This window comes from Ailuropoda melanoleuca, chromosome 1 (assembly GCF_002007445.2).
Source record: "Ailuropoda melanoleuca isolate Jingjing chromosome 1, ASM200744v2, whole genome shotgun sequence".
Classification (NCBI taxonomy): domain Eukaryota; kingdom Metazoa; phylum Chordata; class Mammalia; order Carnivora; family Ursidae; genus Ailuropoda; species Ailuropoda melanoleuca.
The window spans coordinates 24,407,154-24,432,726 of NC_048218.1; the positions used below are offsets into that span (position 1 = coordinate 24,407,154).

Genomic DNA, 25,573 nt, shown 5'->3' on the forward strand with positions numbered 1-25,573 from the left:
TTAGTTAATACTTTTGGGGATACCCTCAGTGCCAGGCCTATGGTCATCTGCCTGCTCACCATGACCACACAAAGGAGGGAGGGAGCCTCAGAGAAGGGAGATCCCTGGGACCTTTGCAGACAGGACCAGGAGACCCTTCAGTGGAAGGAAACTTCAGATCAGGAGAATGGACCCCGCCCAGGAAGAAGGGCTTAACACTCTGCCCTAACCTCTCTTGTCCACAGAGAGGGACGTGACCTGGCCCTGCCTTAAGCCCCTAGGTTTACTGTAGGGCCAGGTGGGCCGGGAGTGGCTGAGCTCCAGGCTGGGATCACCCCTTCCCTCCTCCCCCAGAGTTGTGTGATTGAGATCACTTTCCACGTCACAGCAAAGTTAGGGACAACTGTTTTCTAGAACCTGTCTGGCCTCCCCTCCGCCTGCCCAACTGATCATACTTAAAGGGTCTATCCAACAAGAAGAACTACCAATTGTAAATATTTATGCTCCTAACTTGGGAGCACCCAATTATATACACCAATTAATAACAAAATTAAAGAAACACATTGATAATAACACAGTAATAGTAGTGGACTTTAACACCCCACTCACAGCAATGGACAGATCATCTAAGCAGAAGATCAACAAGGAAACAAGGGCATTGAATGACACATTGCACCAGATGGACTTCACAGATATATTCAGAGCATTCCATCCTAAAGCAACAGAATACACATTTTTCTCACATACTCATGGAATATTCTCCAGAATAGATCACATACTGGGTCACAAATCAGGTCTTAACTGGTACCAAAAGACTGGGATCATTCCCTGCATATTTTTAGACCACAATGCTTTGAAACTAAAGCTCAATCACAAGAGGAAATTTGGAAGGAAGTCAAATACATGGAGGCTAATGAGCATCCTACTAAAGAATGAATGGGTCAACCAGGAAATCAAAGAAGAATTTTAAAAATTCATGAAAAAAAATGAAAATGAAAACACAACTGTTCAAAACCTTTGGGATGCAGCAAAGGTGGTCCTAAGAGGGAATTGCATAGCAATACACATCTTTCTCAAGAAACAAGAAAGGTCTCAAATACATATCTAAAGGACCTGGAGAAAGAGCAGCAAATAAAGCCTAAACCCAGTAGGAGTAGAAAATTAAAGATTAGAGCAAAAAATCATGAAATATAAGCCAAAAGAACAGTAGAATAGGTCAACGAAACTCGGAGCTGTTTCTTTGAAAGAATTAATAACATTGATAAATTCCTGGCCAGACTTGTCAAAAGAAAAGAGAAAGGACCCAAATAAATAAAATCATGAATGAAAGAGGAGAGATCACAACCAACACCAAGGAAAAACAATTATAAGAACATATTATGAGCAACTATATGCCAACAAATTAGGCTATCTGGAAGAAACAGATACATTCCTAGAGACATATAAACTACCAAAACTGAAACGGGAAGAAATAGAAAACCTGAACATACAACCAGCAAGGAAACTGAAGCAGTAATCAAAAATCTTCTAACAAACATGAGTCCAGGGCCAGATGGCTTCCCAGGGAAAGTCTACCAAACATTTAAAGAAGAATTAATACCTTTTCTTCTGGAGTTGTTTCAAAAATATAGAAATGGAAGGAAAACTTCCATACTCTTTCTATAAGGCCAGCATTATCTTGATCCCAAGACCAGACAAAGACCCCACCAAAAAAAGAGAATTACAGACCTATATCCCTGAGGAACATACATGCAAAAATTCTCACCAAAATATGAGCCAATAGGATCCAACAGTACATTAAAAGGATTATTCACCATGACCAAGTGGGATTTATTCCTGGGCTGCAAGGGTGGTTCAACACCCACAAATCAATCAATGTGATACACTACATAAATAAAAGAAAGGACAAGAACCATATGATCCCCTCAATAGATGAAGAAAAAGCATTTGACAAAATACAGCATCCTTTCTTGATTAAAACTCTTCACAGTATAGGGATAGAGGGAATATACCTCAATATCAGAAAAGCCATAAATGAAAAGCCCACAGGGATTAGCATTCTCAATGGGGAAAAACTGAGAGCTTTTCCCCTAAGGTCAGGAACACAGCAGGATGTCCACTCTCACCACTGCTGTTCAATATAGTACTAGAAGTCCTAGCCTCAGCAATCAGACAATGAAAAGAAATAAAAGGCATCCAAATAGGCAAAGAAGAAGTCAAACTCTCACTCTTCACAGATGACATGATATTCTATGTGGATAACCCAAAAGACTCCACCCCAAAATTGCTAGAACTCATACAGGAATTCAGCAAAGTGGCAGGATAGAAAATCAACGCACAGAAGTCAGTTGCATTTCTATATACTAACAATGAGACAGAAGAAAGAGAAATTAAGGAACTGATTCCATTTACAATTGCTCTAAAAACCATAAGATACCTAGGAATAAACCTAACCAAAGAGGCAAAGGATCCGTACTCAGGAAACTATAGAACACTCATGAAAGAAATTGAGGAAGACAAAACAAAATGGAAAAACATTTCATGCTCATGGATTGGAAGAACAAATATAGTTAAAATGTCTACACTTACCTAGAGCAATCTATATAGTCAATGTAGTCCCTATCAAAATACCTTCAACTTTTATCAAAGAGCTGGAACAAATAATTCTTAAATTTGTATGGAACCAGAAAAGACCCCGAATAGCCAAAGCAATGTTGAAAAAGAAAACCAAAGGTGGTGACATCACAATGCTGGACTTCAAGCTCTATTACAAAGCTGTAATCATCAGGAAGGTATGGTTCTGGCACAAAAACAGATACCTAGATCATTGGAACAGAGCACAGAACCCAAAAGGGACCCTCAACTCTATGGTTAATCTTCGACAAAGCAGGAAAGAATATCCAATGGAAAAAAGACAGTCTCTTCAATAAATGGTGTTGGGAAAATTGGACAGCCACATGCAGAAGAATGAAACTGGACCATTTTCTTATATGATACACAGAGATAAATTCAAAATGGATGAAAGACCTAAATATGAGACAGGAATCCATCAAAATCCTAAAGGAGAATACAGGCAACAACTTCTGTAACCTTGGCTGCAGCAAATTCTTGTTAGACACGACTCCAAAGGCAAGGAAAACAAAAGCAAAAATGAACTATTGGGACTTCCTCAAGATTTTCCTTTTGCACAGCAAAGGAAACAGTCAACAAAAACAAAACATTACCAACAGAATGGGAGAAGATATTTGCAAATGACATATCAGATAAAGGGCTGGTATCCAAAATCTATAGAGAACTTTGATAAGTTCTCATCAATCTCAACACCCAAAGAATGAATAATCCAATGAAAAAATGGGCAGGAGACATGAACAGACATTTCTCCAAAGACATACAAATGGCTAACAGACATAGGAAAAAATGCTCAACATCACTTGGCATCAGGGAAATACAAATCAAAACCACAATGAGATACCACCTCATACTAGTCAGTATGGCTAAAATTAATAAGTCAGGAAACAACAGATGTTCACAAGGTTGTGAAGAAGGGGAACCCTCTTACACTGTTGGTGGGAATGGAACCTGGTATAGCTACTCTGGAAAGCAGTATGGAGGTTCCTCAAAAAAGTTGAAAATAGAGCTACCCTACGACCTAGCAATTGCACGACTAGGGATTTACCCCAAAGATACAAATGGAGTGGGGCGCCTGGGTGGCACGGCGGTTAAGCGTCTGCCTTCGGCTCAGGGCGTGATCCCGGCGTTGTGGGATCGAGTCCCACATCAGGCTCCTCTGCTGTGAGCCTGCTTCTTCCTCTCCCACTCCCCCTGCTTGTGTTCCCTCTCTCGCTGGCTATCTCTATCTCTGTCGAATAAATAAATAAAATCTTTAAAAAAAAAAAAAAGATACAAATGGAGTGATCTGAAGGGGTACCTGCACTCCAGTGTTTATAGCAGCAATGTCCATAATAGCCAAACTATGGAAAGAGCCCAGATGTGTATTGACAGATGAATGGATAAAAAAGATGTGGTATATATGTATACAATGGAATACTACTCAGCCATCAAAAAAATGAAATCTTGTCAATTGCCACGATGTGGATGGAAAGCAAAATAAGTCAATCAGAGATAGTCAATTATCATACGATCTCATTCATATGTGGAATTTAAGAAACAAAACAGAGGATCATAGGGGAAGAGAGGGAAAAAACAAGATGAAATTGGACAGGGAGACAAACCATAAGAGACTCTTAATCATAAGAAACAAACTGAGGGTTGCTGGACGGGAGGGGAGTAGGGGAAAGGGGTAACTGGGTCATGGGCATTAAGGAGGGCATGTGATGTAATGAGCACAGGATATTATATAAGACTAATGAATCAATGACCTCTACCTCTGAAATTAATAATACATGATATGTTAATTGAATTTAATTTTTTTAAGAAAGTATCTCTCAAATTAAAAAAAAAAAGTTCCCCCACACTCAGAGTGGACTGAATTTTCCAACTTATATTCACAGGCTCAGTACTAAACATACCTGCCTTTGTTAAATTGTTCTCTCCTTGCACTCATTTCCAGTAAATTTAGGCAAAACGAAAAAGCATCTTAAACACTGGCTCTCTACCTTTCACAGAGAAAAAAAAATTTTTTTTTTAAGATTTTATTTACTTATTTGTCAGAGAGAGAGAACACAAACAGCGGGAGTGACAGGCAGAGGGAGAAATAGGCTCCCCACTGAGCAGGGAGCCTGATGAGGGACCATCCCAGGACCCTGGGATCATGACCTGAGCAGAAGGCAGACACTTAACTGACTGAGCCACCCAGGCATCCCAAGAGAAAAGTCTTAATTTGGGTTTTACAATCTTTCCTATTTGAATCCCTCTGTTTCCCAACACAGAATGTTTATTCCTACAAAGAGTCTGACAGGAACAGATGTGCATCTGAATTTCTTTTGCAAACTGGCTCTGTTCATAGATACTGAACAAATGCTTTTGAAGATAATGTTATTGGAAGAGGAAAGTTTAAAAAGTAGTAGAATACTAGAATGTATTCACAGTAGTGCAGCTTGCCAGGAGTCAGGAAGCAACCTCCCCCTTCTTGGCAGTGGTCTGACCCTAGCAGAATGCTGTGTCCAGTCTTTGCAGTTTAAAATAAATGTGAAGAAATTTTAGAGGGGCTAGAAGAGGGCAAAAAAGTAAAATATAATGAGGGAAAAAAAGGTAGAACTGTTATTTGGAGAAAAGATTAAAAGACACCAAGACTGTTTAATCTGGAAAAGCAAAGTCTTTGGGGATATTTAATGAGAAGAGTCATGGTGAATAAAAAATCAACCAAATTATTCTTCATCTTGACCAAGGAAACAATGAGAGAAAATGTGCTAAAATTAGAATGAGGGCAACAGGGCTTGGTTAAGCATAAAGAAGAAACTCTTGGCCTTGACATTGAAACTCTAGAGTACACTGCCAAAAAAGAGTTGTGAAATTTCCTGGAAACATCAGTAACAATCTGTACTAATTGATGAAGGCATTTCACTGCTTCAGGAAAAAAAAAAATTAAATCAGATAACTTCAAGAAGTCCCAGTTCTAGGGCATATTTATAAGAATTTAGCCACCTAAGAAGTATGGTCAGATAAAAATTCCCTAGCCCAAAGCATGTCTTTCATAAACAATACTTAGGTCTCTGACACCTCCAAGCTTATTTGATTAGATTTAAGCAGCCTGAAGTTTGCACTAAATTTTTTAAAATTATTTTTTCAATGTATCTTTGTCTCTGTTTCCTTCACCAGGGTCTCTTTTCAGTAACTAGGAGCCTTTAGGGCCCTGTGGTTATTGAAAAAGAAGATAAGGACATTCTGGTTTATATAAAGGATATGAGACATCCAAGTTGACTTTCTGATCAAGGCTTCTATAAAAATGGTAACCCAAAAAACCATCTCCCATTTCTATAATTCATGGTCCCTTCTCAGATGAATTTCCTTCACCTCATTAACAACAGCTACCCTCTGTGTTTTTCTAAGGCCTGAGTGAACAAAATATGGAGAAAAATAAAAGAGATGAAGATAAGAAGGAAGCAAGAACAAGATCAGGAAGTATGAAAGAAGAAGAAGCTTGAACTTTATCTTGATGGGGTGGGGGAGACATTAAAAGATTTTAAGTAGAAAAGTTACATAATCCAATATTTATTTTATTGAAATCATTCTGAAAGTGGAGTAGAGTAAGGTGAGACTAGATGTGAGCTACGATTATAGCTTAAATATGGCACCCAAGATGGAGCATGTCAAGGGATTCCAGAAATATTTAAGGGACATAGTGACTGATTGGACAAAAGAATTGGTGAATGAAGGCCACTTCTCAGTTATCTGATATAAAGAAACTGGGCGGACAGTGGTGCTTCTTTTCATTGAAGCCCACAAGTCCCAAGGGTATATATGAGAAGATTCCTGGGTTATATGAACTCCTCAAATTCTTTTTCTTTCTGGATCATAGGTATTCAGTTGCACAAAGAGTTAGATTGCCATTAACACATTTCTACAGCTCTCTTCCGAGATCTCCTTGTTTAATCCTCAAAACAGCCCCATAAATTATTCCACAAATGAAGTACTAGAGACACCAACCATAGAGTTAATAAGTGAACACACAAGCCTAGAATCCAAATGTCCTGACTTGCTTCCCAGCACTTTGGGTGCCTGTAAAATCCTGTTCCCAAAACTCAAGTGATTTTTTTTTTCTTTCTAAAATACATCATTTTTAGGTGCAAATCAGAACTCCAACTATTCCAAATCTTACCTGAATAGTAAATCCACTCATTATATGATTTTCAGGTTTATTTGGCAACGCTAAGCTAAACTGCTCTGGTGGCTTCTGTATTAGCATTCCCCTGGCGACTGTCTAAAGAGTCATCATGCAGAGTTTTAATTGAATTTGCCTACCACTCTCCTGGAGATTAAAGGTAAGTGTTTCTAAGAGGAAAGAAAAGTAATAGAACAGAAGAGCTTAAAGTCAGGTTGTAAGATTTTAAGAGAAAGAAGTAGAACAATCATATAGCACTTACATTTATGGCAATAATGGCACAAATGCCAGTTCAGGGTTTGTTCTCAGGGAAACATTCTCAGAGATGGACAACAGGAGATCAAGAGCAGCCATTTACTCATTCACTGAATGTCATCTACGATCATGAAATCAATCTCCAGAAATATTATTATTTAATCTCATGACTTCAGGCAAGTGAAGTTGTTTAAGGGAAAGAAACGAAATAATAACTATTTTTTTAAATATTTTATTTATTTATTTGACAGAGATAGAGACAGCCAGCAAGAGAGGGAACACAAGCAGGGGGAGTGGGAGAAGAAGAAGCAGGCTCATAGGAGAGGAGCCTGATGTGGGGCTCGATCCGATAACGCCGGGATCACACCCTGAGCCGAAGGCAGACGCTTAACTGCTGTGCCACCCAGGCACCCCGAAATCATAACTATTTTTAAACTGGATGAACTCTGATTCAGTTGATCAAGGTGGCAGGATGAAAATTTCTTATAAGAGAACCATTCCTTTGTTTACAACACCGTAGTGACATATTTATGAAAGACAATGTCAAATGGGCATACAGAAAATGGGAAGATTTTAAGTGAAGAAAAAAGTAGATCTTCAGCAGAATAAATTAACAAAAAGGTCTTCTATTTTCCCTTGGCCGACAAGGAGGACTGGGATTTTCTTATGTCTTTGAATATTTTTTTCTCTTCCATTTACTTTCTTTCCTTTTTGAGGTCCACCAACTATATGTATAATAAATTAAAATTAATATTATATAATGTGAATTATATACAATTATTATTAATTGATATATATTATATCCTTTGTATACCTTAGTAGAATATTTCTACAATCATTTTTATGTCCTTGTTCTGTTTCATCTCTGAGATTGTGTGTTCACCATGAAATACTTTCATTTTTAGTTGCTTTTAAATGTGGCTTTCATCCCTACAATGTACTTTCATGTTTGGGGATATTATACATACAGTAAAATGCACCAATGTTCCACGTACAGTTAGATGAATTTCCTAGATTATACTCAGCCATTCAGACATAACTATCATCTAATTGAAGATCTAGAACAACTCTATCTGCCCTGTGAATCCTTTGTGCCACATGTTGGGATGCTGAGAGATGACTCCCCAATGAGTCTTAGAATCCCTTTTGTCAAGCTGAGAGGGTTTACCAAGTCTTAAATACGTCTGAGATTTTAACAAAACATCCAACAGCCACATCTCTGATTTTTACCCTGAGGCCACTTTTTAGTCTGAGAAGCTTTTCCAACCTGGACAAACTGGGGAATGATTTTATTTTCCATTCAGGCAAGTTCTGGGTCTTATTTCTTCTAAATTCTGCTTACAAACTGGATAATCCCCACTTTATTTCCTCTCCGTCTTCCCATACCTAATTGTGTCTAGCTAAGAGCAGCCAATTGATGCAGTCAAAATCTTGCCTGGTAATCCTTTTAGCTAGAATCATAAACTTATTAAGCATATCCCCCATTTTCTAATTTATTTCAATAAAGAATTCTGCCAATATTTTAACTTCCAACAATAAATTCACTTTTTTTCACATCTTTGCCACTTTTTCTGCCACTGACTGCTGACCAGTAGCAAAACCAACACTACATATTTTAGGCCTTGTTACAGCAGTACCCCACTTCTAGTATCAATATCTGTATCAGTCATCTATGCTACGTATTAAACAATTCTACTATTTAGTGCCTGAAAACCAAAACTATCCTATTTGCACGTTACACTGTGAACCAGCAATTTGGGCTGAGCTCAGCTCAGTGGTTTTCCTGCTGGTCTTCTGAGACCATTTATGTGCCTGGGCTGCCTGGAGCTGGGTGTCTAAAATGAACTAGCTCATACGATTCACATGTTTGGTGGCTGGTACCAGCCACCTGCTGCACCTCTGCCTCCATCTCAGCCTCATGCAGGCCAAACCAGTCATCAGAAGTCTCACAACATCACTTTTGCCACATGCCATTAATTAAGGAAAGCAAGTCATAAGACTAACCCAGATTCAAGAAGTAGAAAATAACTCCATCTTTTGATGGGAAGAAGAACAATGTAATATTGCAGAAAGGATATTCACAGAGTGACAGAAGGAATTACTGCAGCCAGCCTTTGCAAACAATCTGCTACTTCCCACAAATGTTCGTATGTTGTATTTTCAGTATCATTCAGTTCACAAGTATTTTCGAATTTCCCTTTTGACTTCTTTTTTGACTATGCTCTCTTTATAATAAATGTTGCTTAATTTACAAATATTTGGGGATTTTCTGGTTATCTCATCTTATGAATTTCCAAATAAATTTCTCTGTGATAAAGAACACATGTGATATAATTCTAATTCTTTGAAATTTACAGAGCTTTGTTTTATGGCCTTGCAAATGTTCTATACTGGTGAACACTCAAGGTACACATGAAAAGAATATATGTTCTATACTTTTTGGTATAATATAAACAACAATTAGGTCAAATTAGTCATAATTTTTAGTGATACCAAAATCTTACTGATATTTTGTCTACAAGTTCAGTCAATTATTCAGAGTAAGGATGTATTAGGATTCTCCAGAGAAACAGAACCATATCTATATGGTTCTGGAGGCTAAGAAGTCCCACGATCTGCATCTGCAAGCTAGAGACCCAGGAAAGCCTGTGGTGCCATTCCAATCTGAGTCCGAAGGCCTTGAAAACCAGGAGCGCTGATGGCATAAGTCTCAGTCCAAGTTTAGAAGACCAATGTCTCAGCTCAAGAAGTTAGGCAGAGAGAAAGAACTGTGCCTTCCTCCACCATTTTATTCAGGCACTCAGTGAATTGGATGATACCCACCATATTGAGGAAGGCAATCTGCTTTACCCAGGCCACTATTCAAATGCTAACTTCTTCCAGAAACATTCTCACAAACACAGCCAGAAGGGTTTAATCAGATATCTAAGCACTACAGAATTTTGATTAGGGTATTTTCTTAATCGTTCTTTCACCAGGTCTGTTTTCTCCTTTGTCTGGGGACAGGTCTCTGCAGTGTTCTGTGCTAAGAAGTCAATGTATCTCAATCCACAGGTTCCCTAGGCTGTTACCTGAAAATACCCCACCCTCACTTTGCTCTTCCTCACAGCTTTTTCCCTTAACTAGGAGCTGGAATCCAGATTTCTCATCACATTTCCCTCTTTCCTTTGGATCTCTGTTCTAGTCTCTGAATGTCCATCCATTTCTCTGGATCACACCACTTTAATCAAATAATGGTTGTATTGTCCTTTCTAGACTGTAATATTCACTTTACTGTTTCCTGCTAAAAATCAGAGAAGGTAGGTTGGCACTAAGCACTCTCTCTCTCTCATTTCAGTCCACATTCCACACTATTTGGCAGGTTTGTGACAAACTTTGGGGTGTAGGGATTCACAACTTCCTTTTCCACCAAAAATGAAAAGGAACCTCACCTCTTCTTTAGCCCTTCCCACATATTGGTTTTGTTTCTTTGACAGTTTCTGAGCAAATGAAATGGAGATGAAATGTCTTTTATCTACAATTTTTAACTAGAATTTCGTTCTTCAAAGAGACATATAATATTTAACTTGCAACTCAAAGCCAAAGATGTGACACAATTAGGTTGCACTTCCAGAATATATATGCTTTTACACTTCTCACCCAGACAATTTAATCTGGAAAACTCTTTGAGGCTAATGTATTATCTAGCATTACTCTGCAGCTTTCTAGAAATTGGGTCCCAATGTTAGCTAAATTACAACTGAGAACTGGGAATCCATTTCCTTTCAGAAATTATTCACAAGAAGAAACAAAGATTAGGTTGTTTCAGCAGCTTCATGCCTCCAGCATGTCACCNCTGAGCTCAGCTCAGTGGTTTTCCTGCTGGTCTTCTGAGACCATTTATGTGCCTGGGCTGCCTGGAGCTGGGTGTCTAAAATGAACTCGCTCATACGAGTCACATGTTTGGTGGCTGGTACCAGCCACCTGCTGCACCTCTGCCTCCGTCTCAGCCTCATGCAGGCCAAACCAGTCATCAGAAGTCTCACAACATCACTTTTGCCACATGCCATTAATTAAGGAAAGCAAGTCATAAGACTAACCCAGATTCAAGAAGTAGAAAATAACTCCATCTTTTGATGGGAAGAAGAACAATGTAATATTGCAGAAAGGATATTCACAGAGTGACAGAAGGAATTACTGCAGCCAGCCTTTGCAAACAATCTGCTACTTCCCACAAATGTTCGTATGTTGTATTTTCAGTATCATTCAGTTCACGAGTATTTTTGAATTTCCCTTTTGACTTCTTTTTTGACTATGCTCTCTTTATAATAAATGTTGCTTAATTTACAAATATTTGGGGATTTTCTGGTTATCTCATCTTATGAATTTCCAAATAAATTTCTCTGTGATAAAGAACACATGTGATATAATTCTAATTCTTTGAAATTTACAGAGCTTTGTTTTATGGCCTTGCAAATGTTCTATACTGGTGAACACTCAAGGTACACATGAAAAGAATATATGTTCTATACTTTTTGGTATAATATAAACAACAATTAGGTCAAATTAGTCATAATTTTTAGTGATACCAAAATCTTACTGATATTTTGTCTACAAGTTCAGTCAATTATTCAGAGTAAGGATGTATTAGGATTCTCCAGAGAAACAGAACCATATCTATATGGTTCTGGAGGCTAAGAAGTCCCACGATCTGCATCTGCAAGCTAGAGACCCAGGAAAGCCTGTGGTGCCATTCCAATCTGAGTCCGAAGGCCTTGAAAACCAGGAGCGCTGATGGCATAAGTCTCAGTCCAAGTTTAGAAGACCAATGTCTCAGCTCAAGAAGTTAGGCAGAGAGAAAGAACTGTGCCTTCCTCCACCATTTTATTCAGGCACTCAGTGAATTGGATGATACCCACCATATTGAGGAAGGCAATCTGCTTTACCCAGGCCACTATTCAAATGCTAACTTCTTCCAGAAACATTCTCACAAACACAGCCAGAAGGGTTTAATCAGATATCTAAGCACTACAGAATTTTGATTAGGGTATTTTCTTAATCATTCTTTCACCAGGTCTGTTTTCTCCTTGGTCTGGGGACAGGTCTCTGCAGTGTTCTGTGCTAAGAAGTCAATGTATCTCAATCCACAGGTTCCCTAGGCTGTTACCTGAAAATACCCCACCCTCACTTTGCTCTTCCTCACAGCTTTTTCCCTTAACTAGGAGCTGGAATCCAGATTTCTCATCACATTTCCCTCTTTCCTTTGGATCTCTGTTCTAGTCTCTGAATGTCCATCCATTTCTCTGGATCACACCACTTTAATCAAATAATGGTTGTATTGTCCTTTCTAGACTGTAATATTCACTTTACTGTTTCCTGCTAAAAATCAGAGAAGGTAGGTTGGCACTAAGCACTCTCTCTCTCTCATTTCAGTCCACATTCCACACTATTTGGCAGGTTTGTGACAAACTTTGGGGTGTAGGGATTCACAACTTCCTTTTCCACCAAAAATGAAAAGGAACCTCACCTCTTCTTTAGCCCTTCCCACATATTGGTTTTGTTTCTTTGACAGTTTCTGAGCAAATGAAATGGAGATGAAATGTCTTTTATCTACAATTTTTAACTAGAATTTCGTTCTTCAAAGAGACATATAATATTTAACTTGCAACTCAAAGCCAAAGATGTGACACAATTAGGTTGCACTTCCAGAATATATATGCTTTTACACTTCTCACCCAGACAATTTAATCTGGAAAACTCTTTGAGGCTAATGTATTATCTAGCATTACTCTGCAGCTTTCTAGAAATTGGGTCCCAATGTTAGCTAAATTACAACTGAGAACTGGGAATCCATTTCCTTTCAGAAATTATTCACAAGAAGAAACAAAGATTAGGTTGTTTCAGCAGCTTCATGCCTCCAGCATGTCACCGTTGCAATCACCACTAATGCTGCATTCAGGACTATAAAACCTGTAGAGTCAGTTCCCAATTAGAAGAGTGCAGCTCAAAGTAATCAATTGTTTTGTAATTAGACATTCTAAGCCCATATCCAAATTTAGAATTCCACAGTTACATCTACTCCATAAAGCATTTTTTAAAAATCACAATAATCTAACTAATCTGAGTGATTTTTCTACATACATACCCAGTAATACATTCCCAAACTGAGAAATGCTTTTCACAGCATTTACTAAATGCTCTAAGCACCTTCCATGTAAGGGGAGGGGGCACCAGGGTGAAAGTTAATACAGCTCCAAGTCCATATTTCCAATCTAGCTAAGTCAATTTACCTAAGTAAATTCCTATGTTATCCCCTCAATTGAGCAGACAAAGGAGAACCCTAAGAGTTTCCAGTCTATAATGAAGCAGCTGTACTAAATATTTTTAGGTGTAGAGGGTCATTCTTATTAGACAAAACATTAGTCTCTAAAACAGTCTAAGAATCCTTTTTCATGTTTAGCTTTGGTCAGTAGAGGCCAACTAATTAGTTCTCAGTGAGTTCACCTCATTTAGAGTAAGGTGGTAATAAAGAAATCATTAAATCTCTATTTCTAAGAAGTCTGTCTACATGCCCACCAGTTTCATTCCACTAGTTACTGCCAGATGGATGGCAGCAAAGAAAACAAAACATGTTTCTCAGCCAAAATGCAGCTGGGGGCAGTGAGGATAGGTACCAAGAGTCTATATAATGGTTATATAAACATTGATGTCTAAACTTCTGCTCTTTGTAAACTTGGAAAGGTCAAGCATCTTTGTAACTCAAAAGGAAACTATAGGGACAACATAACCTCTTAAAAGCATACAACTCTGCATTAACTGGTTACATCCATTCAAGAATTATTTCCACAACAGGGCAAAAAAACATACATATTAAAGAGAAAATGCCACAGTTCTCACATCAAGGGTTTACGGTCCCAAATGGACCATTCAATTATTGGCTTAAGGAAGGCTCCTTTGAAAATAAAGGCTCCTTTGAAAAGGCCCTGAAAATTGATTTTAACTACTGACTTCTCAAGTTCTCCACCTTGTATCAAATAATATCAGGTCCTTACACACAAGATGTTGCTACAGCTTCTAAGAGAAAAAGATAACAATGTTTCCCAAGCTCACTTTCATCTCAATCTGCCACCTGCTCCTGATACCCAGGGAGGAATAAGAATCTGTCCTCCACTTGTCTGGTAACTGCCCAAGTTCTCAGATACTTGTAAGCTTCTGCACCAGAGAAGGATCCTGCTCCGGGCTGCTAAAATATGTTATCAACATTGTGTTTGTTTGTGTCAAGCTAAAGACACTTAGCAGCATAACTGTCAGGAGCCTAGACTTTTAAAGATACCTGCAAAATCACTTTTTCCTTTCTAATTCTTCCCTTCTCAAATTCCCAATTTGAATTGGGCTGTGAACCCTAAACAGTGGTCAATCCAGGCTGCAGTTGCTACCTTTCTTCTGTGCCATTTGAACCATATGTCCTTCACCCTCTATCTCCCTAGGAACAACTTTCATACCCCAGAGAATCATATCATATATCAAGTCAGGTTCACAGTGAAATAACTTTGTCAAAAGGTTGCTCTCAATGAAGGAAGAAAAGGCTCTTCTTGGTTGTTGTCCATCAGATCTATCATGGCACATTTCCCATCAGCATCTCTGTTCCTGGTTTTGTTTTCAGGAAATCCTAACCTAATACAATTCATGTCCGTTTCTAGCCTAGATATGAAGGAATTGGGTGGGTACACATTGTAATATTGGACCAACTCTTCCAGTTAGATGTATTTCCCTTTACTTATATATATGCCAAATACAAAGAAAAGTGTTGCCCCTTATAGTTGAAATGAGAGAGTCTCATAACACTTACTGTACCATAAACATAATGCACAGCAACAGAAACAGGTCCAACTAGTGGGGCCCTCAACCAGCCTACTATTTCTTACAAACTACGCCATACTCATAAGTAAGTCTGACATCCCAATCTCAGAGTGTAACCAAGAAAATGAGGTTCACGGGCTAATGCTCTCATGCGGAAGTAACATGGCCTTCTATTCTCAGTGATCCCCAAAAACCACATCATTGTCTTTGTTTAAGCACAACTGGGATCCTAACACCAAAGCACCCTGAATACTGCCTCATGTATTGTTCTGAGAGCATCTCATGTAATTACTCTTCCAGTTGGAAGCTTGGACAGAGAATGGAGAAGTCCATTACTGGCACAGTGTTAGATAACAAAAGGTAACCTTTTTGAAACTTTAGTTGAGATGGCAAAGAATCAGTATATGCAAGGAATTAAGATTACTGAAAAAGAAGAAAGCTCTCTCCCTTGTTATTCTCCCTGTGTGTGTTTGTATGTATATTTGTATATATTCATCTTAGATCATCCAAATTGTTTTAATTGAATACCAAAGACTGGAGGGCTTATAAACAACAAAAATTTATTTTTGTTCTGGAAGCTAGGAAGTTCAAGATCAAGGTGCTGACAGATTCAGTATCTGGTGAGAGCCCCCCTATATCATAGACAGTTCTCTTCTTACTGTGTTCTTACATAGCAGAAGAGGAGAGGGAGCTCTCTGGGGGTTTCTTTTTTAAAGACACTAATCCCATTCACGAGGGTTCCATCCTCATGACCTAATCAGCTCCCAAAGGCCCCATCTTCAAATACCATCACATTGGAAATTAGGTTCCAACTTATGGATTTGGTAGGGAAGGGGGTGGGGACACAAACATTCAGTCTCTAGCAATATTTATAGAAACATACATTTTTTTAATTACACAGGTAAATCATGACTGCATATTAAAGTACTGAAACTTTTCAGATAAGATCAAAATTCCCTTTAACTGACACTTTGCCCTAGCCTCTTGTTACCTCTCCCCAAAGATAAGTCCTATTCTTAGAACTTCCATTCTCATCTTCTTGTAACCCTATCACCTCAATGTTATGAAGAAGCCCAGTCCAGCTTACCAGAGGACGGGTGATCAGGTGGAGGAGAACTGAGGAGAATCAGCTGATATCCAGCACCAACTGCCCCACATCTGAGTGAGGACAACTTGGATCCTCCAGACACACAGAAGCCTTCAGATAATTGTAGTCACAATCCCAGGTGAATCCAGGATAAGGCTCTTCCAGGTTACCAACCTACAGAAAATGACAAATAATAGACCTCTGCTTGAAACTGTGAGGTTTCAGGTTTGTCATACAGCAGCAGATAAATGAAATATATCCTTTGCCCATTTTTCTACTAAGCTAGTGATTTCTCCTTTTTAGCTTGTTTTAATCTTTTATTCTGAAACCTACTCCTTCTTGATGAATGATAGGTTTCACAGATACTTGCATCTAGTCTACCACTTGTTGTATCAGTTTAGTAATGTTTAGTAAGAAAGACAGAACCAGTAGAGGACACATATTCACAGACTTATTGCAAGGAACTGATTTATGCAGGTATAGCGGCTGGCTAGAGAAGCCCCAAACTCATAGGTAAGTCTCTCCAAACGAACTGAAGCTGCAATCCATGGGGTGGAATTTCCTCTCCTTCAAGGAAATCTCAATTCTGCTCTTAAGGCCTTCAAGGAATTAAATCAGGCCCACTCACATAATCTAAAATAATCTTTACTTTAAAGCCGGCTAATTACGGACTTTAATAACATCTTCAAAACACCTTCAAAGCAGCACCTAGATTCATGGTTGATTGAATAATGGGGACCACAGCCTACCTACCTATGGGGACATATAAAACTGATCACTACTCTTGTCTTTAAATTTATATGGTGTCTCAAAAGAAACCCTCGTGCACTGCTGGTAGGAATGCAAACTGGTGCAGCCACTGTGGAAAACAATACGGAGGGTCTTCAAAAGGCTAAAAATAGAACAACCCTACAATCCAGTAATCCCACCACTGTGTATTTACCCAAAGAATATAAAAACACTAGTTCAAAAAGATATATACACCCCTGTTATTATTACAGAATTATTTACAATAGCCAAATTATGAATGCAACCCAAGTGTCCATCACTAGATGAATGGATCACATGCACATGGAATATTACTCAGCCATAAAAAAAATGAAATCTTGCATTTGCAACAACATGGATGGATCTATAGGGCATAATTCTAAGGAAAAAGGTCAGAGAAAGACAAATACCATATAATTTCACTCATATGTGGAATTTAAGAAACAAAGCAAACAAACAAAGACAAAAAGAGGCAAACCAAAGAACAGATTCTTAACTATAGAGAAGAAACTGATGGTTACCAGAGGGGAGGTGGGTAGAAGGATGGGTGAAATAGGTGATGGGGATTAAGAGTACACTTAACATGATGAGTACTGAGTATTGTACAGAATTGTTGAATCACTATATTATACACCTGAAACTAATATAACATAGTATGTTAACTATACTGGACTTTAAATAAATAAATAAATATGTATATGGTGTCTTTCATTAAAATTAAGCTTTTAATTCTAATGTGATCAAATTTACCAACCTTCCACTTAATGTTTTTTTGGTATCATGTTTAAAAACTACCCCATTGACCCATGTTTCTAAACAAATTCTATTTATAGTCTTTGTGGGTTTGTTTGCTTTTTTAAGGTCTTCGTATTATTACTAGGTAGTTTATCTACCTGTATTTTTTAAATGATTGGCATATGGCAGGAAAACTAACTTTTCCCCCAAAATGGACAGTCAAATGTCCCAACACAATTTCTTAAAAAATTAACCTTTAACCATTCATTTTGAAATGCCCATGTTGCTTTTAGGTGGAGGTTTCATAGGAACATTATTCCTGTGTTTTTTACCTTTTCATAAGAGACAGGGCCAATATTTCCTTCACATTGTGAATCAAGGCCAATTCACTGATCAGAAAGACAGGGCATTTGCACCAGCCTGGGTATTTAGAGGAGCCGATGTCCTGCACCTTAATTTGTGTATGCATTCACATGTTAAGCATTAGAAACAAGCTTTTCAGATCATACAGAATGGAATATTGTAAAGGTGTTACTACCGTGTGACCCACTTCCAGCCATTCAAAGTGGTCCAGAGATAGCTACCTGATGCAAGCTAGGCAACCAAAGTGTCTGTTTCTAAAGTTTGTACTCAGGTCTGAGGATACATCAGTCTGCCTTGCCTTTTGGACTGAAGGGACATAAAATCGTGAAAGTTATGAAATAGCCGTATTTTACCGAGTAGACTGAATATAAGAAAAATAAGACCAAAGACAGAAGAATTAATTGAGGTAGATAAAGATGCAGAAATAAGAAATGACAAGCAATTTATGTCAGCTTTCTCCTTCCTTATCCCAAACCTTCCTGAGGCTTACCTTCATTCTGGTCTTGGAGTTCCACGAAAAATCGATTAAGCCTTATTAATAGTTCCCTTTTTTAATAAGTAGAATGAATATACTTTTATCGCCATTGATGCCCTTATCTTATTCAAATGGAAGCTTGTTGGCTTATTAAAAGGGCACACAAGAGAGAAGCTTACTAGATACGAACATTCTTGAGTCTTGGGAATCTGACAGTGCACTTTACAGTGGGAAGAAAGAGCACCTATTAATAAAATGAGTTATTTAAATCAGAGATTATTTAAGAGAGCTTCTACTTGGCTCATAACATAAAATTCCAATTTCCCTTGGCAACAACATCATGGTAGGTATTATTATTTTATTTTTGTGTGTATATAAGACACATCAAAAAAGTGCATAAAACATAAATGTATAGATTTACAAAGTGACACACATGTAACCAGAACATTAGCAGAACCTCAGAAGCCTCCATAACGTTCCCTCCTAATTATTATAACTCTCTGCTCCCGAAAATCAGCCACTATACTTTCTTCTAACATTATAATTTTGTCTGCTGCCAAACTTTATAAAAATGGAATCTTAAACTGCCTTACTTCTTTTCCCTAATATATTTGTGAGATTAATCCACTATAATTTGTAGCAGTAGGTCATTTATTTTCTCTGCTAGAAAGTATTTCTTTGTATGATTACAACTTGATTTATATGTTCATTCATTGCTGATGGAAATGGGATTGTTTTTTCTGCTTTTTGGCTATTATGAATACTGCTGAGATAAATATTTCTGTATTATCTTCTGGTGAAAATGGGTATGAGTCTCAGTTGGATTTTTACCTAGGAGTGAATTCCTTAGATCACTGGGTTTGCTCAGCTTTGGTAGTTAATGCCAACCTGCAGGACTACCTATATAAATTTCTGGGCCCAGTGAAGAAATGTGAAAATTCAGAGCCCCTTGTTCAAAAATTATTAAAAATTTCAAGACAAATAGTAGAGCATTAGAACGAGTGGGAGCCCTTCTAAGCACAGGGCCTTCTGTGGCTGCATTGGTCACTTACCCATGAAGCTGGTCCTGCCAAACTGTATCCCAAAGTAGTTGTACCAATTTATATACCCAAGGGGTTTTTTTCATGTCATTTGGATTCATGGAATTGTGAGACTTACAGTAGGGCCACACATTTTATGACCACAAGACCTGGTCCCAGAATTCTTTTTTTTTTTTTTAAGATTTTATTTATTTATTTGAGAGAGAGACAGCACACAGAGGGCAAGGGAAAAGCAGACTCCCGCCTAAGCAGAGAGCCCAACGCAGGGCTTGATCCCAGGACCCTGAAATCATGACCTGAGCTAAGGCGAATGTTTAACCGACTGAGCCACCCAGGAGCCCCAATCCCAGAATTCTATCTCAGGAGAAAACTGTTTGGGAAAAGATCTTGTTTGATAAAGCTCATAGGGTAAAGGGAAAGATTCTGAAGGAAAAATCAAGGCAACCAAAATAAATGCTAGGTTTTATGCACGGGACAATGTGAGCAATGTATTTCCTTCCAAATGGAATAGAAGTGAGAGGCAGAGAAGGTAAAGAAGAAAGAATGATATGTTTGGGTGGTGAGAAATGCCCAATGGCTCGACTTTTATGAATAAGAATTTATAATGTTCAATTTTGTATACTTTTCCAAATTGTAAGTATTTCTCCCCATTTCCCACCAGTAAATTTTCAGGACTGTGGGAGGATAGCTTCTTTGTAGGTATTGATAAGAAGCAGTTTGTCATATTTAAATAATGCCTTTTCAAAAACAAAATCAGGGGCACCTGGGTGACTCCGTCAATTGACTCAGGTCATGATCCCAGGGTCCTGGGATTGAGTTCTGTATTGAGGGGGGGGGGGTCCTTGCTCAGCTGGGAGCCTGCTTCTCCCTCTCCAGCTCCCCCTGCTTGTACTCTCTCTGTCAAATAAATAACTAAAATTTAAAAAAAAAATAAAAAATAATAAAATAAAGTAAAAAATAAAATAAAAACAAAATCAGACAGTATAGAAACAAAATTCCAGCAAAGACAATAAATTGAAATCCAAGATGCCCACGTGTCCATATGCCTCTGGGTATTTTCGGAAGAGCTCAGACTTTCACAAAGCATAAAAATGTGGGTTTCATCTGATTTTACTTAAAATCAGGACTCATATGCACTATATATAAGTAGTAGTTACAGATTTCCATATCAATTGACAGCCATAAAACACACTGCATTGGTTCTCCTCTAAATGTAACCTGAAATCGGAAAACAGAACTTTGCCTTCTTGTCAAAATAGAACAGCAATCATCTTTAACAGTCAAAGGATCCAGTACACCAGTAAGACCCTGGAACAGCCTACAGATGTGGCAGCATTTCTTTTCTTTTCTTTTCTTTTGTTTTCTTTTCTTTTGTTTTCTTTTCTTTTCTTTTCTTTTCTTTTCTTTTCTTTTCTTTTCTTTTCTTTTCTTTTTTCTTTTCTTCCTTCCTGCCTTCCTTCCTGCCTTCCTTCCTTCCCTTTCTCTTCTCTTCTCTTCTCTTCTCTTCTCTTCTCTTCTCTTCTCTTCTCTTTCTCTTCTCTTTCTCTTCTCTTTTCTTTCTTTTCAAGGGTGGGGAACAACAGAGGGAGAGAGAAACTGGATGATGTAGGTCCTGATGTCAGAACCCTGAGATCATGACCTGAGCCAAAATCAAGAGTCAGACGCTTAACCAACTGAACCACCCAAGTGCCCCAGATGTGGCAGCATTTCTGCGCAAATGTAGCAAAATCCAGTTGAGAGCCTATAGTTACTAGTGGGATAAGATGGTGTCAACAACTAGGATCAGTTTCATCAGTAAGGACCAAAGCAGTGATCAACCAAATCTGATAAACGCAATACAATAATCTGCGTGTGCGGATTGAGGGGGGGAGGAGAGGAGAGGAACAGAAGAGAGATTTTTTTCAGAGAGCTGGGTTCCTCAATAACAAATGAGAGTAACACCCACTAGAACACAAGTTATACACATTTTAGGAGCTTAAGAGACTTCAAGTTATACTTTCTCGGATTTTCAGGTTGGTTCTGTTTATATTTTAGCTACAGTTTTCCATTTATCTTTGTATCCTTGGCCTTTCGCACAGCACCTGGCACATATTAGTCACTTAGTAATGATTGCTAATGACCCAAACTAATGATTTAAATGAGGTGACAAACTTTCATAAAGAACCACAGAAAACTTTTCCACCAATCAAAGTTATTTGAAAAATCTGTCAAAACAAAAAAGTGAGAAAGTAGGAAAGTCACCCAAAAACTAAAATTATAGTTTATAAAGAATCAAGTGTAAAAAAGAAATCTAGGCTCCAGTGGTTAGAGAGATGAATTTCAAGCCAATAAGAAGATTATCAGAACCACAGGAATATAAAATATGTCCATGGGTAAACATTGTATTTTTATGAAAAAACAATAAGAACTGATCAGAGAGAACTAGAAGTATGACCTTAGGCAAATAACTTAATCCATAAAAACCACAAACCTGGATCACCCTCACTGTGAGCTTTTTCTGCCTGTCCCCAGGTCACTGAACACTACGGAGAGAGGCAGAGAGCCATTCAGGCTGTACACATTACAAATTCATGCAGTCTAACTTTAACTGGGCCCTCCATATTCAGCAATCCTGCAACCACAACAGGGTTGGTTCTCTCCGGGGCTGGTTCTAAATTTCTTCTTTACTCACTTTCACCTGTCCCTCTCCCTCCTTCTGGCTTTAGCAGATGAATTCCCCTACATCAATGGAAAATTGAGGCACTGGGACCATCAAACTCTTGTCTTTTATCAACCCCTGTTCACATCTTAATGCATCTATATCTCTATGTCTATCCTTCCTTCTCAGAATTTTAATGGAAGATGCTTCCCTTCTCCTCCCCAAAGATTACTCCTCCATGTATGTTCTCAGTCACACCCCTTCCTAATTTCTGTGGGCCTTGCATCGCCTACTTGTATATATTTTGCAATCAAGAATAATTCAATATTATCACTTAAATTCTTGGTGTTTGCCTATTTCCAAACAAATCTGAGTCCCTCTGACATAAAGAATTTTATAATTTCTCTAGGGCACACCATGAGAGAGTCATGCCCCTAACTAGAGTGAGCTTGGTGGGCAATATAAAGGAAATACAAAGTGATGAAAGGTAAATGTGGTAGAGAGTGTCCATTCTAGAGACAGACTACCTGGGTTCAAATCGATGGCTTCACCACTTACAATATGGGTGACCATTAGGAAATTACTTAAACTTTTTTTCCCCCTATATACATAACCTTATTTAAGGATTATGTTAATATGATTATATCATATGGTTGTTTTAATTACTAAATAAGTAAATTCATGAAAAGTAATAAGCCCTCAATAAAGATTAGGTGCTATTGCTGCTCCTATTAGTAGGAGGTCTAAAATCTCAGTAGAACTTTGTTATTCTCTACTCTCATGGCCATCAAGAATAAAGTATATGAGGAAACTCATATTCTCTAGTGGTACATGCAAATCTGGTCTCAGGAAATATTCCTAAAACATTCCAAACACTTTGTTTTGTTACCTTTATCACTGAGGGCTGCCCACAACGCAGTCAAGATGTTTAATAAACATTTGTTGGTTGGCATAACCTCTCATCTCTCAGCTTCCTAATTTTAAAAATAGGAATAACACCCGAAGTACTCAAATTACAAAATTATTTTAAATATACAATTTTGAATTTGTTTTAGAAAACAACATGAAAGAAAACATGCATATGCACTTCTTTTGATGATAACATAAATGGGAAGTGGAATATTCGGGGTGATAAGAGAAAGCAAAAAGGAAAGATATACAGATTCTGCCATTCAAAATTACAGAACGTAGAGATAATGTGAGGATATTTCTGAAGAAAATGTTATAACAATAAAAATTAAAGGGGACCAAATAATATGATATTCTTACTTTACAATTAGAAAAGCAAAAAGTGACATACTTTGAGACAGTGTAAGAAAAAAAAAATCAAGTTCTTGCAGTGGCTTGAATAGAAAGTGAGAATGGAAGAAAAGATCATGGTTGAAAATAAGCCCAAGTTTAAAAGACTTAAGTAAATAATCTCTACTAAAAATCTAGAAGATTTAGAGAACAAGGGCAGGGTAAAATGTGAAGCAAGAAAGAACGAGAGAGAGAGAGAGGAATGAGTGAATGAACTGGGTATAAATGAAATAGCTTCCATTCCTATTCACTAAATTCCATTAGTTGGTGAAATTTTTCTAACTCCAGAGCTTTAAGAAATTTTTTCAAATAACTTCTTTAGTTATTTTTCCCAGCATTTTGTGGTATGTTTTCATCTGTGTATTTTATTTTACTTATTTTTACTTTTCTATGAGAAAATCACTTTTCAAATGTCATGAAAATGGTAAATTTGCAGCTTCAAGTGAAATCCAGCTTAAAACTGATGGATTATTAGTGATAATATTCATATCATGAAAGTGCACAATAGCAATCTAGCAAAGACATTAGTTTGATGCATATAAGTAGCCCCTATTTCTGCAATATATGTTCATTTCAAGGGAAAAATATTGCTTCTGTAGTAAATTTCCATTTAGAACAACAACAAAAATGTTTTTCACTAAAAATGTTGGTTTTCTATTAAACCATTCGTTTACCAGTATTTGCTGTTAGAAACAGCTTCCTAGTGAAAAATAAAACCGTACCATCATTAGATCTCATCTCTTATTTTAAGTAGGTTTCTAGTGACTATGACACATACATGGGGTTCAGGTTGGTTGGCATCTACCACCAGCACTATCTTAGTGCAGATACTGAAACACAGATTTATTATTTCTAAGTGTACTTTCTTAAAATATGTCATCATATAGATTTGAAAACCTAATCAGCTTAATAACTGTAATATTCACAGTTCAGAGGTAAACAGGTCCTACTGTCCGCTACCCACCCCTAAACTTTCCTCCTCTTCCTGCTCTTCCACAGGCTCTTGATGGTTTCTACAGCAATGGAAGTGGAGACAGGTTAACTTTCTGGAAACATGACTGTCCTTTCATTATTCACCCACTCAAGAATATTAAGTTGTTCATCTCTTTCTACAGCTTCAACCCCCAAAAGCTTTATATCATGGGCCCCAGATTCTTTCCCAACTTTAGCCCTCGCTATTTTCCCATTTGCAGTTCTGCTCTAGTAGGTTTTCTGGATTTACCACACTCATCACTTCTACATCCTTAAACAAACTGCTCATTCCAGCACACCCTCCCTTCCTCACTGAATTGGAAGCCTGCCTGCACTCTAGTCCGAGTCAGCTCAAGACCTCCTCCCTGTGTGTAGCCTTCCCCGGGGTCTCGAACTTATATTGACCTCCTCTTCTCCAGAACCCTTTTAATACGTGGGCATGCCACTCACTCATTTGCATTAGTGCTCTATACCTTTTACGGTTACCAATGTTTTCATGTTTGCTCGTCTTGGGACTCCAGGGAAATTATAAATTCATTGAAGATGGGGGTATAGTTTATTCTTTTTAGTCTGTGTGGTAAATTTCAATACAGAAGTAGCACTGGGATTTGCAAAATATAAGTCCTTGATAAATATGAATCTAATTCTTAGAAAATTTAATTCTTACCAAACATTTAAAGAGTTGAAAGATGAGAACAGTCCCTTGAATTTAGACTTTTAAGTTTGTTCATGGTGACAACCAGGCTATTAAGCCTGCTTTGACCCCTAGTCAACCTATTCAATATAATGTCAGGAAGAATCATCAAATATTCTGCCTGAATCTACCTGTGCTTCTTCCAATTACAATAAACTAAATTCTTCTCCCATAAAAGTTAGCCTCATAGAAAGAAAGAGAATTTCTATTCTGTACTTTGGACAGACAGAAGAGCAGCTATATCTTTCATTTATCTGTTTGGGTCTTTATTCATTCATTTAACAACCATGTATTGAAAGCCTACTGTATACAAAAGATAAACCTGCTAAGGACCAGAATGCTACCATTCTATGATCCATTCTTTACACTTTGAAAATATTCCAGTCTTCACAAATCCTTATTAAATGTAAATACGCCAGAGAAAAGAAAGATTTTGAATCATTATAAGGTAACCCCTTCCCAGGATCACTTGACCACCTTCGAGGTGCAAGAATGGCACCTGGAGAACCAGGAACAGAGAAGGTACTGAAAGGAGATGTGATAAGTGCTAAAAACAAACCTCATCTGTCATCTGGTGAAGGAAATGACCAAATCCCCCTCTATGGAGGTGGGCAGAGATGTGTTCAACTCTCTCCCATTTCCCTACTC

The 25,573-nt window shown here is 37.8% G+C and overlaps 1 long non-coding RNA gene across 1 annotated transcript in view; it reads right to left on the reverse strand.

The window, feature by feature from the left end:
- The window catches only part of LOC117801554, a 101,805-nt gene extending 85,700 nt beyond the window's left edge, over positions 1-16,105 (reverse strand). The window contains exon 1 of the long non-coding RNA XR_004624194.1: positions 15,942-16,105. This is a non-coding gene — a long non-coding RNA (uncharacterized LOC117801554). The remainder of the gene's footprint in view (positions 1-15,941) is intronic.
- Positions 16,106-25,573: the final 9,468 nt, after the last annotated feature.